We start from the raw sequence: 14,870 nt of genomic DNA, 5'->3' as shown, positions 1-14,870 counted from the left end.
TACTTTGAGTATGGGAATAAGGGTTTTTATTCTCACTGCTGCACTCTACTGAGTCCACTCGGATCATGAAGGGAACCTGTATTTAGCAGTGTGTGCAGGTTCCCTAAGCAAATGCCCCCTGCTATATTTGCGAATAATCAATTCAATACAATTCACTTCAAGTTCTGCTCTAATCCACACTTGATGTTCTGGTTTTTAGAGTCTTTTGACAGAGAATCGGGCGGCTAGCCATTTTGTCACTCCAGGTGAGAAAACCTGTGGTGCCTCCCCCAAACCTCTGCCCCATGAAAATAATCATAATGTGGCAGCGTTTCGCCAGAAAATAATCGTAACGTGGCAGCATTTCACCAGAAAATACACATAAATGTGGAAGCGTTTCACCAGAAAATAATCGTAATGCGGCAATGTTTCACCAGAAATAATCATCATGTGGCAACGTTTCACCAGATATGACACTTATTGCGTCAGCGTTTCACTAGAAAAATACAAGTAAATGAGGCAGCGTTTCACCAGAAAATACACATAAGCAGGGCTCCACTTTAATGAGGCACAAATGAGGACAGGAGGAGGTACAGGGGAACTGAATTAGGCACACAGGGCGACATAGGGAGGCACAGGGGGACAGTAGGAGGCATGAGGGTCAGAAGAAGTCACAGAGGACAGGAGGAGGCACAAGGGAACAGAAGGAGGGACACGAGGCACAATGGGGGACAAAATGAGACACAAATGAGGCACAGGAGGACGGATAGGAGGTACACAAAGGGGCAGCGGGCGGTACAGGGGGACAGAATAAAGCATTAGGGCCAGAAGGAGGCACAAAGTGGGGCAGATCGGAGGCACAATGGGGGACAGATTGAGGGACAAAAGGAGGCACAGGAGGAAAGGAGCACAGGGGGGGACTGAAGGAGGCAAAAAAGGGGGCCGAAGGAGGCACAAGGAGACAGCAGGAGGAACAGAAGGATGAACAAAGGGGGGCAGGAGGAAACAGAGGGGGATGTAAGGAGGCACAGGGAGGCAGAAGGCAGAGGGGAACAGACAGAGCCACAGGGAGACAGAAGAAGGCACACAGGGGTGCAGAAGGAGGCACAGGGGTACAGAGGAAGGTGCAGGGGACATAGGTGGTATGTTGGGACTGAAGAGGCACATGAGGACAGAAGGAGGCAGAGTGGGACTGAAGGAGGAACAGGGAGGCAGAGGTTGCACAAGGGGACATAAGGAGGCACAGGTGGACAGAAGGAGACAGAGGTGGCACCTGGAGACAGGAGGCATAAAGGGCGACAGGACAAACAGCGGGTCAGACATGGCACAAGGGACTGAAGGAAGCACAAGGAGACAGAAAAAGGCATTAAAGGGACAGAAGGAGGCAAAGGGGGGGGGGGGGAGGATGTACAAGGCACAGAGGGACAAAGTGGCAGCTGCCTGAAACTTACGCTAAGCAGATACAGCAGAAGCAAGTAATGGAACACCTGTGGGAGTGGGGCTTAGTCAGGGAGTGGGGCTTCATACAGGGGGCGTGGCTTAATCCAGCAGCATGGTGCCCCCAGCACCATTGGCACTCCAGGCAATGGCTTGTACTGCCTAAGCCTAGAGGCTCCCCTGCAGGGAATCCTCCACCACATCTGATCAAATGCGACTCCCCAGATTAGGCCACCAGGGTCTGATAACACCTTGGCGATACACCTAGGTCACCCCAACTTTAACAACCAAATCACTCCACTCGTTCCTTTACAGGGTGTCACTTCAGTGTCCTCACTCAGATGCAGTGTCTCCAGTTCCCTCTTCTATATGTCTTATACCTGAAATACAAAAAACCTCCCATAGTGTAGTACCCTGAAACTTTAATAGGTATAAAAAGCTCTTGCACTCACGTGTTGTATTTAAAGCGGTATAAAACTTTGACATAATATTCAATAAAAACATATTTCCTACTTTTTTATATGCCATACGGTTATCATATTTGCTTTTGTGCATAAGTATTATTATTCATTTAGAAATTACAAGTTCCCAAAGTACATTTATTTTGCTCTGAGAGCTGCCTTTGCATTTTATTCACAACTGCTTTATTCATCTTTTAATGTATGCAGAAATGCTTTCTGAGTGTCTGTCTGTGTTCAGGAGAGTGTGCACAGTCAGAGAATGTCACATTCCTCACGTGATACAATTAAGTAAACACAAGATAATGTTATCTTCAGTTCAGATACGTCCAGCTTTTCCTGTAGGGAGCTTGTAACTCCTGTCTTTAACTTGTTGAATGCTGTTCTAGTATAAAAAAAATAGTAGCACATAATATGCTGTAAATAATCTTTTAGAGCAAAGAAGAAATGCTGGGTTTCATTTCGCTTTAAAATCCGGCTCAGAGGTGTTTTTTTTTTTTTTTGTTTTTTTTTTGTCTCTCCCATTTTGGTGACTACGGCAGGTCTCCTTATCAGTGTCCTATGGGTACTGCGGCCTCACACACAGCTTATTCCCCACGCTGTCCTGCTACAGCTGATACCAGGCTACATGTGTCATGCCACATACAAGGGGATCTGTCCTATTAGTTTTGTCAAATGACTCATCAGGGGCTGCAGATCTGGATGTGGCTATTGGTTTTAGTATTTTGCAATTTGCATATATGCTCGCCCCCCTCCTCCCAAGTATTTATTTTTTATTGCCTCCTCCCCGTACCACCCCTCCCTCCCTCTGATTTACTTATGCGACCATACACATTGTCCCCATGCTCATGTGACATTCCCCCTTCCTCCTCTCCCCTCCATGACCGCACATACCATGTTAACATACCCCCTTTACTCCTATTACAGTATTTCTCTGCTCTTACCCCCTATCATGTCGCCAATTGCCACTATAGTTGCCGTTATTTATCCATCACTCCAGAACCATAAAGTGGCCCATGTGTATGTGTAGTTTTTGGACTACTGCCATTTTAATGCGCATGGCAGGACATGGCTCCCTATGTTGCAATACTTGAATGTTCTTGCATATCATTCCCTTTGACTTACAGAGGCATGTAGTGGCATCCATATTTATTTTTCAATTGTTCCAGTCAGAACTAAAAGGAATTATGGATAGAAGAATATGGTGACCTTCTGAGAGAAACTGACAGTGTGATGTATTTATATGCAGGTATATCCTGTGTTTATTTAAATAATTTTACTCGGTTCAGATTCCCTTTAATTCAATACAATTCTGTTCAAGCCCTACTCCAATCCACACTGGATATTCTGGTTTTCAGAGTCTTTTGACAGGGAAACCTCCACCAGACTCTATGAAACCCCACTCACCAGATGGTTAGACCACAAAGGTCTGAAAATGCTCTGGAGATATTCCCAGGTCACCCTTTACAGGGTGTCATGTCAGTATCCTCAATCATGTTCATTATATCACTCAAGATCCCCCTTTTTATATGACATGATTCAACCATCATTCCAAGGGGAGGAGGAGGATCACTGGGGCTATGGTGATTGAAGTAGGTGACCTCCTCCCTCCACACTTGTGATGTTCTCTTCACTTATAACTCCCATTGGCTGGCTGCTCTTTCAATCATCGTGATCCTCCTCCCTTTCTCAACCCTGTCATTCAGTGTTTGCCCACGTGACCCACCTCTATTCTATACCCTGGGAGGTGCTCTTAATCTCCATCACCATTGGCTGACTTTTATTTCAATCACCATAGCCCCTGTGATCCTTGCCATGCCAGAGACAAAGGAAATCAGTCTGGAACTCAGAAAGAAGACAGCAGAGGCTTGTGATAAGGGGGAAGGCTACACTGCCATTTTCAAGCGATTTACAGTGTTTAGAGCTGCTGTACATTGCATAGTTGCCACTTACAAGGAGACAAATTCTGTAAGACCTTAACATGGCCGTAAATACAAGATTTCTAAAACTGCGGGGATGAAAATAGAAATATCAACAAGGAGCCCCGGACATCTGCCAAGTTCATTGTTGCTGACTGGCCTCTTCTGGAGTTGTTTCAAGGAACAAAAAGAGAGGGAGAGTCCTTCAACCCTAAGAACACAGTTCCTACAGTTACAGTGGGAGCATCATGCTGTGGTTGTTTTGCAGTCTCAGGCACAGGGATTCTTGATTTGGTGCATGGCATCATGAAAACAAAACATTGACATTTTTAGGGAGAATATGCAGCAATCTGCTCGTAGTCTACGCTTAGGTCGTCTCTGGGTCTTCCAGCAAGACAAAAACCCAAAGCATATATCAAAATTAGTCCAACAGGTTCTCGGGGATACCAAAACAAGATCCTAAAGTGGCGCACACGGAACCCAGACCTCAATCCTATTGAGAATCTGTGGCTGGGTGCTCAAAGTGAATGTCCTTGTCCGGAAACCATATGGTTTGGACTAACTAGAACAGTTTGCAATGGAATAATGGGATAAAATCCCTCAGGAGATCTGTGCCAATCTAGTAAGAGGGGGGGGGGGGGGGGGCGGCAATAGTTTTGAATGTCTCATTTTTTCATTTTTGCCCTTTCGTGTCTCAATTCGGTATACATGAAAAAAATGTTCTAATTAAACTTAGTGGACATTGTTATTTTGGAAACAACTACACATTAAAAAAAAACACTTGTTAAAGAGACACTGAAGCGAAAAAAAAATTATGATATTATGATTTGTATGTGTAGTACATTAAGATCAGATACATCAGTGTAATTGTTTCCAGTACAGGAAGAGTTGAGAAACTCCAGTTGTTATCTCTATGCAAACAAGCCATTAAGCTCTCCGACTAAGTTAGTCGTGGAGAGGGCTGTTATCTGACTTTTATTATCTCAACTGTTCCTGGACTATTTACTTTTCCTCTGCCAGAGGAGATGTCATTACTTCACAGACTGCTCTGAAAGACTCATTTTGAATGCTGAGTGTTGTGTAATCTGCACATATTATAGAATAATGCAATGTTAGAAAAAACACTATACACCTGAAAATAAAAGTATGAGAATATTTTCTTTGCTGCTAATCTTCTAGTAATTATTCATAGTACACAACCAATTCATTATATCATATTTTTTTTTCACTTCAGTGTCTCTTTAATGGCCATTTTCATGGCAAAATCAAGAGTGTTGTCTAATTTCATAAGGGGGCTAATAATTTTGGCCTCAACTGTAGCTACTAGAGGCAAACCGCAAAATACTTCTCATTAGTCACAATTGAATTGTTCTTTACAGTCATATGGAGGGACTGTGGAAGAAGGTAAAGTTAAAGGTTAGTGTGTTTAGATGGTGATATTATTTGTGTATGAGCTAAGACCCACTGAGAAGTTCAACCCTGTGAAACCAAAAAGTGTTAATTATGGATAATAGTAATTGATTTAGGGCCTTGTGGAAGGAACTGATGGAGGGGAAAGGTGTGGATTGTTAACTGGAGCAGATTACATAACTGTTTAGTTTTCTACAGTGGGATGCGAAAGTTTGGGCAACCTTGTTAATCATCATGATTTTCCTGTATAAATCGTTGGTTTTTATGATAAAAAATGTCAGTTTAAATATATCCTGTAGGAGACACACAGTGATATTTGAAAAGTGAAATGAAATTTATTGGATTTACAGAGAGTGCGCAATAATTGTTTAAAATTAGACAGGTGCATAAATTTGGCCATTATTGCCACAAATGTTGCCATTTTATTGATTCCAAAACCTTTAGAACTAATTATTGGAATTAAGCTTAGTGACCCATGACATACATGCACAGGTGAATCCAATTATGAGAGAGTATTTAAGGGGGACAATTGTAAGTTTCCCTCCACTTTTAATTTTCGCTGAAGAGTAGCAACATGGGGGTCTCAAAACAACTCTCAAATGACCTGAAGACAAAAATTGTTCACCATCATGTTTTAGGGAAAGGATACAGAAGGCTGTCTCAGAGATTTTTAGCCATCTGTTTCCACAGTTAGGAACATATTGAGGAAATGGAAGACAACAGGCTCAGTTCAAGTTAAGGCTTGAAGTGGCAGACCAAGAAAAATCTCGTATAGACAGAAGCGATTAATGGTGAGAACAGTCAGTCAACCCATAGACCAGCACCAAAGACCTACAACATCATCTTGCTGCAGATGGAGTCACTGTGCATCATTCCACCATTCGGCGCTCTTTACACAAGGAGATGCTGTATGTGAGAGTGATGCAGAGGAAGCCTTTTCTCCGCCCACAGCACAAACAGAGCTGCTTGAGGTAAGCTAAAGCACATTTGGACAAGCCAAATAAATTTTGGAATAAGGTGCTGTGGACTGATGAAACTAAAATTGAGTTATTTGGGCATAACAAGGGGCTTTATGGATGGAAGAAAAATAACACAACATTCCAAGAAAAGCACCTGCTACATTCAGTAAATTATGGTGGTGGTTCCATCATGCTGTGTGGCCAGTGCAGGGACTGGGAATCTTGTCAAAGTTGAGGGACGCATGGATTCCACTCAGTATCAGCAGATTCTTGAGACCAATGTCCAGGAATCTGTGACAAAGCTGAAGCTGCATCGGGGCTGGATCTTTCAACAAGACAACGACCCTAAACACTGCTCAAAATCCAAACACTGCTCAAAATCCAGTAAGGCATTCATTCAGAGGAACAAATACAACATTCTGGAATGGCCATCTCAGTCACCAGACCTGAATATAATTGAAAATCTGTGGTGTGAGTTAAAGAGAGCTGTTCATGCTCGGAAGCCATCCAACCTGAATGAACTAGGGATGTTTTGTAAAGAGGAATGATCTAAAATACCTTCGACCAAAATCCAGACTCTCATTGGAACCTACAGGAAGCGTTTACAGGCTGTAATTTCTGCCAAAAACTACTAAATATTAATTGCATTTCTTATTTTGTGGTGCCCCAATTTATGCACCTGCCTAATTTTATAGTAAAGAGCTGAGCAGCGCTACTTAAAAACAGATGAATGCTTACCTGCAAAAGTGTGCAAGCCCCACTAATGGGATAAAATACACACTGAGCACACACATGACCTGTCTACCGCTTGGAGGATGTTGGTTTCCTCTAACAGCTTGCATGCAACTTGTTAGGTACTCGTCCCTCCCACTGTCGTAGAAGTCTTTCCTCCATGGGAGGGGACCTAACACTAACTAAATTATACCTATGCATATGCATAGCCTGGGCGCGCTACCAAGTAAAATTGAAAATTGCGTAAAAAAGTGGGATCAGCGCATCACCAGGCCGCCACCGATTGGCCTCAACTCTGAGTTGAGGCCAATCGGTGGCGGCGGCCTGGTGATGCGCTGATCCCACTTTTTTACGCAATTTTCAATTTTACTTGGTAGCGCGCCCAGGCTATGCATATGCATAGGTATAATTTAGTTAGTGTTAGGTCCCCTCCCATGGAGGAAAGACTTCTACGACAGTGGGAGGGACGAGTACCTAACAAGTTGCATGCAAGCTGTTAGAGGAAACCAACATCCTCCAAGCGGTAGACAGGTCATGTGTGTGCTCAGTGTGTATTTTATCCCATTAGTGGGGCTTGCACACTTTTGCAGGTAAGCATTCATCTGTTTTTAAGTAGCGCTGCTCAGCTCTTTACTATGTTTTAATTTATTTCCGGCCAGCTGCTCCCACTTAACAGTTTTGCTTTTGGTGTATATGCAGAGCTTCTGTTTGGTTCAAGGTGCGTTTGCAGTCTCTGGGGGGGCCCAGCGCATCTGAGTTGAGGCCAATCGGTGGCGGCCTGGTGATGCGCTGATCCCACTTTTTTACGCAACCTGCCTAATTTTGTTTAAATAATTATTGCACACTTTCTGTAAATCTAATAAACTTTATTTCACTTCTCAAATATCACTGTGTGTGTCTCCTATATGATATATTTAACTGACATTTTGTATCGTAACAACCAACGATTTATACAGGAAAATCATGACGTTTAACAAGGTTGCCCAAAAGTTCGCATCCCACTGTACATGTTAAAGGAAACCCTAAGCGAGAGATACATGGAAGCTGCCATATTGATTTCCTTTTAAACATTACCAGTTCCTTGGCAGTCCTTTTTTTAACCTGACCCCGAACAAGCATGCCGCAGATCAGTTACTCCTGACACAGTTGGCTCAGGTTTTACTGTATTAACCATATGCTTGTTCCAGGGTTTTGATTCACACACTTATGCCAGAAAATCTACAGGGCTACCAGGCAACTGGCATGGTTTACAAGGAAATAAAGATGGCAGACTCCCTATCCCTCTCACCTTGGGTTCCCTTTAAGCAGTAGACCAGCTTTTTCACTTTTTTGTTTGCCATTCATGATTAGGCTCTAAACTGTTTCCTCAGTTTCAGCCATCAGTGGTATCATCAACATATCTCAGATTGTTTATATTCTTGCCAGCTATTTTAATTCCAGCATGTGACTCTCTTCCAGGCCAGTTTTCTATTTTTCATATTCGGCATACAAGTTAAGGAGACAGTATTCAACCTTGTCACAGATAATGTATCAAATTTGGAAAATAGTGATCCCAGGATAACGTTTGATGTGGTGACTGATAGGCCGCGGGGCAGCGGTACCACTAAAACTATGAATTTTAGAAAAGCAAAGTTCAATCAACTCAGGCAGGCACTAAGTTTGGTGAACTAGGATATTGTACTACAAGGGGAGGACACTGAAGGGAAATGGCAAGCTTTTAAACTTATTCTCGATCAATATTATATCTCATATGGAAACAAAATGTCTAGGAATAAAAAAAAAAGGCCTCTATGGATGAATAGAAAGGTGAGAGATAAAATGAAGGGGAAAAAGAATGCCTATAAGGTCCTAAAACAGGAGGGGACCGAGGCTGCATTAAGCAATTATAATGAGTGCAATAAAAGTTGTAAAACAGAAATTAGGCTGGCAAAGATTGAAGCTGAAAATCAAATTGCTAGGGATATCAAATCTAACCCAAAGAAGTTTTACAAAAAAAAAAAAGGTTGACTGTATTGGACTCCTAAAGGATAAGGGTGGGAACTCAATGGTGGATGACCAAGGTAGGGCAGAGTTATTAAATGCTTTCTTTGCTTCTGTCTTCACAAGGGAAACCTCAATGTTGCAAATTACAGATGCAGAAGAGTTTCAATCTTACAACTGTAATATTAAATACTTAACGCAGGAAGAAGTGAAGGCAAGACTAAATAAATTTAAAAATAGACACAGCACCTGGCCCGGATTGCATGCATCCTCGGGTCCTAAGGGAATTAAGTTCAGTTATAGATGAACTCTTTTATATTATCTTTTGTGACTCTCATTAAACTGGCAGAGTCCCAGTGGATTGGCGTACAGCCCACGTTTTCCCATTATATAAGAAGGGCAAAAAATCAGGTTCAGGAAATTATAGACCTGTAAGCTTAACATCAATTGTATGCAAACTATTTGAGGGGTTACTAAGAGATACTATACATGACTTCATAGTAGAAAATAATCTTATTTCTCAGCATCAACATCTGTTTACTAAAGACAGGTCCTGTTTGACTAACATGCTCAGCTTTTATGAGGTAGTGAATGCTAATGTGGATATTGGGAATGCTGTAGATGTGATATACTTGGACTTTGCAAAGGCCTTCGACACTGTTCCACACAAGTCTGGTGCAAAAGTTGAGGATGCAAGGACTGGGGAAGAGTCTGTGTGCATGGATGAGGAACTGGCTAATGGACAGAAAACAAAGAGTTGTGATCAATGGGTCATACTCAAAATGGGTGACTGTTAGCAGTGGGGTCCCATGGGGGTCTGTACTGGGTCCATTGCTCTTAAATTTATTTATTAATGTCCTAGTAGATGCAGTAGTAAGCAATGTTGCTATTTTTGCAGATGATACAAAATTGTGCAGAATCATCAACTCTCAGGAAGATGGGGACATTTTGCAACAGGATCTGGATAGTATGGCTATATGGGCACATAAATGAAATTCAATGTTGAAAAATGTAAAGTCATGCATTTTGGTCGTACCAATAATCTAGCACCATACAAAATAAATGGGATACAGTTGGGGACATCAAACGTGGAGAAGGACTTAGGAGTACTCATCGACAACAAGTTAAAAAATCTTGGAGCCTTGGTGTCCTGAGGAGGCGTGAGGTCACGCGAAACAGCTGTCGGCACTGGCACTTTTGTAATCTGTTGTAAGCCTGATCGTGCTTAAATAAAATATCTATGCAACTGGAGTTCCGGAATCCGTTTTCTTCTTACCAGCAGTTAAATAATCATACTCAATGCCAAGACGCTGCAGCTAAAGCTAACAAAATTTTAGGATGCATTAAAAGGGAAATCAAAAATTGAGATGCTAGCATAATCTTGCCCCTGTTTAACTCTCTAGTAAGGCCACATCTGGAATATGGAATTTAGTTCTGGGCACCACATTACAGGAAAGATATTGCAGTTTTAGAGCAGGTGCAGAGACGAGCAGCCAAATTGATACGTGGGATGGAAGGTCTCACTTACCAAGAAACTTTAGATAAACTGGGTTTATTTATTTTAGAGAAAAGACGCCTTAGAGGGAATTTAATTAACATGTATAAATACATCAGAGGGCAATATAAAAGCTTGGCGGATGAGCTTTTTGTCCCTAGGCCTTCTCAAAGAACTAGAGTACATGATCTGCGCATGGAGGAAAAACGTTTTAGCCATTTATTTAGGAAAGGGTTCTTTACAGTAAGAGTGATTAAGATGTGGAATGCATTGCCACAGGAAGTAGTTATGGCAAATTCTATAACTGCATTTAAAGGGGGCTTAGATGCTTTCCTTGCGTTGAAAGATATCCATGGCTACAATTACTAGGTAATGCCCAATGATGTTGATCCAGGGATTTTATCTGATTGCCATCTGGAGTCTGGAAGGATTTTTTCCCTTTTGGGGCTAATTGGACCATGCCTTGTAAGGGTTTTTGGCCTTCCTCTGGATCAACAGGGATATGTGAGGGAGCAGGCTGGTGTTGTACTTTGTTCTCTGGTTGAACTCGATGGACGTATGTCTTTTTCAACCCAAATAACTATGTAACTATGTAACACTCATTTACCAATTGTGAACCAGTCTGTTATTCCATACTATGTTGTACTGTAACTGAAGCTTCTTGATTTGCATATAAATTCCTCAAAAGGCATATGAGATGACCTGGTATCCCGATTTTCATGAGAATCTGCCACAGTCTATCATGATCTACACACAGTCAAAAGCTTTTGAATAGTCAACAAACCAAAAGTAAACATTCTTCTGGAATTCCCTTGCTGTTATTCATCAAATGTTGGCAATATGGTCCCTTGTTTCTCTCCCACTTCTATGACCGGCTTGCAGTTCTCAGTCCATATATTGCTGCAGTCTGAGTTGTAGAATGTTTAGCATTACCTTGCTAAGATGTGAGAGTATTGCAAATGTTCGAAATTTTGAGCACTCTGGTTGCGCCGAGGGATGTCACAGGATAGGATCGCGCTCGCTCCCCCCTGCGTCTCTAATCGGACGCTGGGATGCAGGAATGAGGACACTCCTGTCCTGTCATATCACTTCGTAGCCACAGGGGAGCAGAACAAACTTCGGTGACTCCAAACCTGGACACACTGTTCCACGCATGCGCAGTATGTCAGGGTTTAAAGTCACCCAGGAGAATGGGACTGACCAGAGAAGAGTGGCGGGGGACGAGGGGAATGGGAGGTGCAGTGGAGTATTTGATTATTGCCCCCTACCCAGTGCAGCTTCAGTTTTTACCAGAGCCTTTCGCCTCTGGTATTCTTTAAAATGGATGCATACACACGTCAGTCAATTTTTTTCACTATTAATGTTAGGTTTGTGGATGAAAATAACAAAAAAAATAACACAGACCTTGGGATTAAAGGACACCTAGGCACATCACACCAGTGACTATCTTCAAAAGTTAGTGCAGGGTGTTCTAGAAGATTTTGAAAAAGGAACAGATTCTGTTTTGCGACAGATAATGCTAACTTCTAATATGTTGAGCACAATTGAGAAGATGAAGGAAGTGACAAACCGATATTAGACTTGGAAGAAGACCACTCTGAAAATATTGGAGAAACTGAAGATAATACTGACATTTTGGATAACATTGTTGAAGACTCATTGAAGCTTTCTACTATTCAACGTATGCGATGTGCTGTTCATACTCTGCAACTTGCTATAAGGGATGGATGGAAGGGATGGGACGGAAGGGAAGGGAGGGATGGAAAGATCACCATGCAGCTACTCTGGCAAATTACGGCAAGTAACTTGTAACGGGCCCCTAAAACAGACGCAATTTTGAAAATGAGCCATTTTGGATCAAATCCGTTGGTTAAGCACTTATTTGATGGTGCAGTTTGACGTTTGGTTGAACTTACAGACTTTCTAGAAGAACTTGAAAATGTTGCATTAACAATGAAAATGTTGCATTAACTGAAAGCCAGTGGACACAAAAGCGCTGGCAAATCTTTTTCACCCCTTTACTGTCACCAAGAGGTTAAAATGTGACTATCTAACCCCCGGTAAATTCTTCTTGGAGCAGAAGAGCCCGATGCATTGCCTGAACAAAAGTGGAGGGTTAATAGGTGATGGAATTGCGTAGTCAATGAAGAAAAGAGTCTTTTGCTGGAAAATGAAATCTTGTTAGCAGCTATTTATGTTGATCCAATGAGCCTGAATTTTGTTGAACAGTGACCAGACTGCTACATGGGAAAAGGCACTCTATGATGTAGCAGTTGACATGAAGGGATTACTACCTAAAATATATCTCCACAGGATGAAGTTCTATGCCTTGGTAACTCGGGCGCATCCTCTTCAAATGAAGAATTATACTTTTTGATTCCTTCTTGGAAAAAATGAAAATTTCAAAAGGAAAGCGACCTCACATTTGTGTTGAAGAACCAGTAAATGTCCAAATTAAGAAATTCCAGCAGTTTAGAACTAAAAGAAGTTGAAAAGTTTGATTGCTTATCAAAACTGACTGTAGAAAAAGCCATCCTTCTTTATCTAGGGATCATTAGTGATGTGGCTAGAATTGTAACAGCAATGCCACCCACCCAAGTCAGTGTTGAAAGATTATTTTCAGTTCTAATAATAATCGTCAGATTTAAATTAATTGTCAGGCAAAAAAAAAAAGTTTCGCTTACCTGAGGCTTCTATCAGCCTTATGCAGCCATCCTTTTATAGCTTTAGCAGTGCAATGCGAAAATTTTTTATCGGTGCAACGCTAAAATGTTTTCGCAAAGCACCGCTAACGCTAAAAAAATGTATGTGTTAATGTTCCTGAACTAGCGGGAATGGATGCAATGCGGCCTGGCAAAAATGAAACTAGCTGGAATGGTGACTGGAGCAGCAGTGAGTGACTACGAGGGCACAGGATGGCTGCATGGGGCTGGTAAAAGCCCCAGGTAAGTGAAACAAATTTTTTTTTTTGTTTTTGTTTTTTTGCCTGACCATTCCTTTAACGGTTTAACCACTTAAGCCCAACTGGACGAACATTCTCGTCCAGTTGGGCTGCGTGCACTCCCGCGGCCACCGGCCGTTAGCCCAGCGATCAATGAATGAGATTATAGATCCCATTCACTGATCGAAGCCTTCCGCAGAAAAGCCGACAGCCTAATACTTCCTAGAAGCGTACAATCACGCTTCCAGGATTTTTTGACTGTGACCATCTTGTGGCCAAATAGTAAAACTACACCCACATCTCTTTTTTTTTTTTTTTTTTTAAATTAAACAAATACATTATTTTACTTTTAAAATTAGCTGTTTACCTCCCACACCAAAAATTACCCAAATAAAATGTTTAATAAAAATAATTACAATAAAAAAAAAAAGAAAAAACAGAAATGGTTACCTAAGGGTCTGAACTTTTTAACCACTTCACCACTGAGGGGTTTTACCCCCTGACCACCAGAGCAATTTTCACCTTTCAGCGCTATTTCCATTCATTCGTCTAACTTTATCATTACTTATCACAATTAAACGAACTATATCTTGTTTTTTCCACCACCAATTAGGCTTTCTTTAGGTGGGACATTATGCCAAGAATTATTTTATTCTAGATGTGTTTTAATGGGAAAATAGGAAAAATGTGGGGAAAAAATGCATTATTTTTCAGTTTTCGGCCATTATAGTTTTTAAATAATGCATGCTACTGTAATTAAAACCCATGAAATGTATTTGCCCTTTTGTCTCGGTTATAAAACCGTTTAAATTATGTCCCTATCACAATGTTTGGCGCCAATATTTTATTTGGAAATAAAGGTGCATTTTCTTCAGTTTTGTGTCCATCCCTAATTACAAGCCCATAGTTTATAAAGTAACAGTGTTGTACCCTCCTGACATAAATATTTAAAAAGTTCAGTCCCTAAGGTAACTATTTATGCATTTTTTTTTATTGTAAATTTTTTCATTTTTTTTTAATTACAGAAAAAAAAATTTGGAGTGTGGGAGGTAATGAGTTAATTTTTTGTGTAAAAGTAATTTATTTGTATGTGAAAAATGTTTAGGGTGTAGTTTTACTATTTGGCCATAAGATGGCCACAGTAACTTTTTGCTTAATGCGACCTCCAAGCGTCCTTCCGGACTCTTGGAGGAAGTAGTAGGAGGCTGGGTAAGTGTTTTTTTTTTTCACAATGATCGCGCTGCTCATCGGAGAGCAGCGGATCATTGTGGGGGCTTAGATCAATGGACGGGAATGGATTTTCCCATTCATTGATCTCCAGGCGAGCAGGGGGGCGGGTTTACGAGCGGGAGCGTGGGCAGCGGCGGGAGCGCGGAAAGTACGGATTTCTCCGTCCCTGGGGTTAAAGGATGGAAAAGGAACGGAGAAATTCGTACGGGCGGGGGTAAAGTGGTTAAATATGCATGTCAAAGGAGTATATTAATATAACAAGTAGACCCAAGCCCGTTTAAAAACAGGCTCTAGGTCCTTTTCCTGATGCCGCCAGTCGAGCGCGCGCCC

General features: G+C 41.6%; 1 protein-coding gene across 2 annotated transcripts in view; it reads left to right on the top strand.

The window, feature by feature from the left end:
- The window catches only part of LOC137535911 (peroxisomal leader peptide-processing protease-like), a 177,438-nt gene that overhangs the window by 66,647 nt on the left and 95,921 nt on the right, over positions 1-14,870 (top strand). Inside the window, exon 5 of one of the 2 annotated variants that reach the window (XM_068257787.1) lies at positions 9,773-10,078. The exons of the other annotated variant lie outside the window; for it this stretch is intronic. The gene's annotated coding sequence lies outside the window, so the exon portion shown is untranslated. Of the gene's footprint in view, positions 1-9,772; positions 10,079-14,870 lie in introns of those variants that run through there. 2 annotated transcript variants of the gene reach the window in all.

The sequence above is a fragment of the Hyperolius riggenbachi genome, chromosome 10 (genome assembly GCF_040937935.1).
Source record: "Hyperolius riggenbachi isolate aHypRig1 chromosome 10, aHypRig1.pri, whole genome shotgun sequence".
In the NCBI taxonomy this organism is placed as follows: Eukaryota; Metazoa; Chordata; class Amphibia; order Anura; family Hyperoliidae; genus Hyperolius; species Hyperolius riggenbachi.
This window is presented reverse-complemented; position numbering and strand designations above follow the sequence as displayed.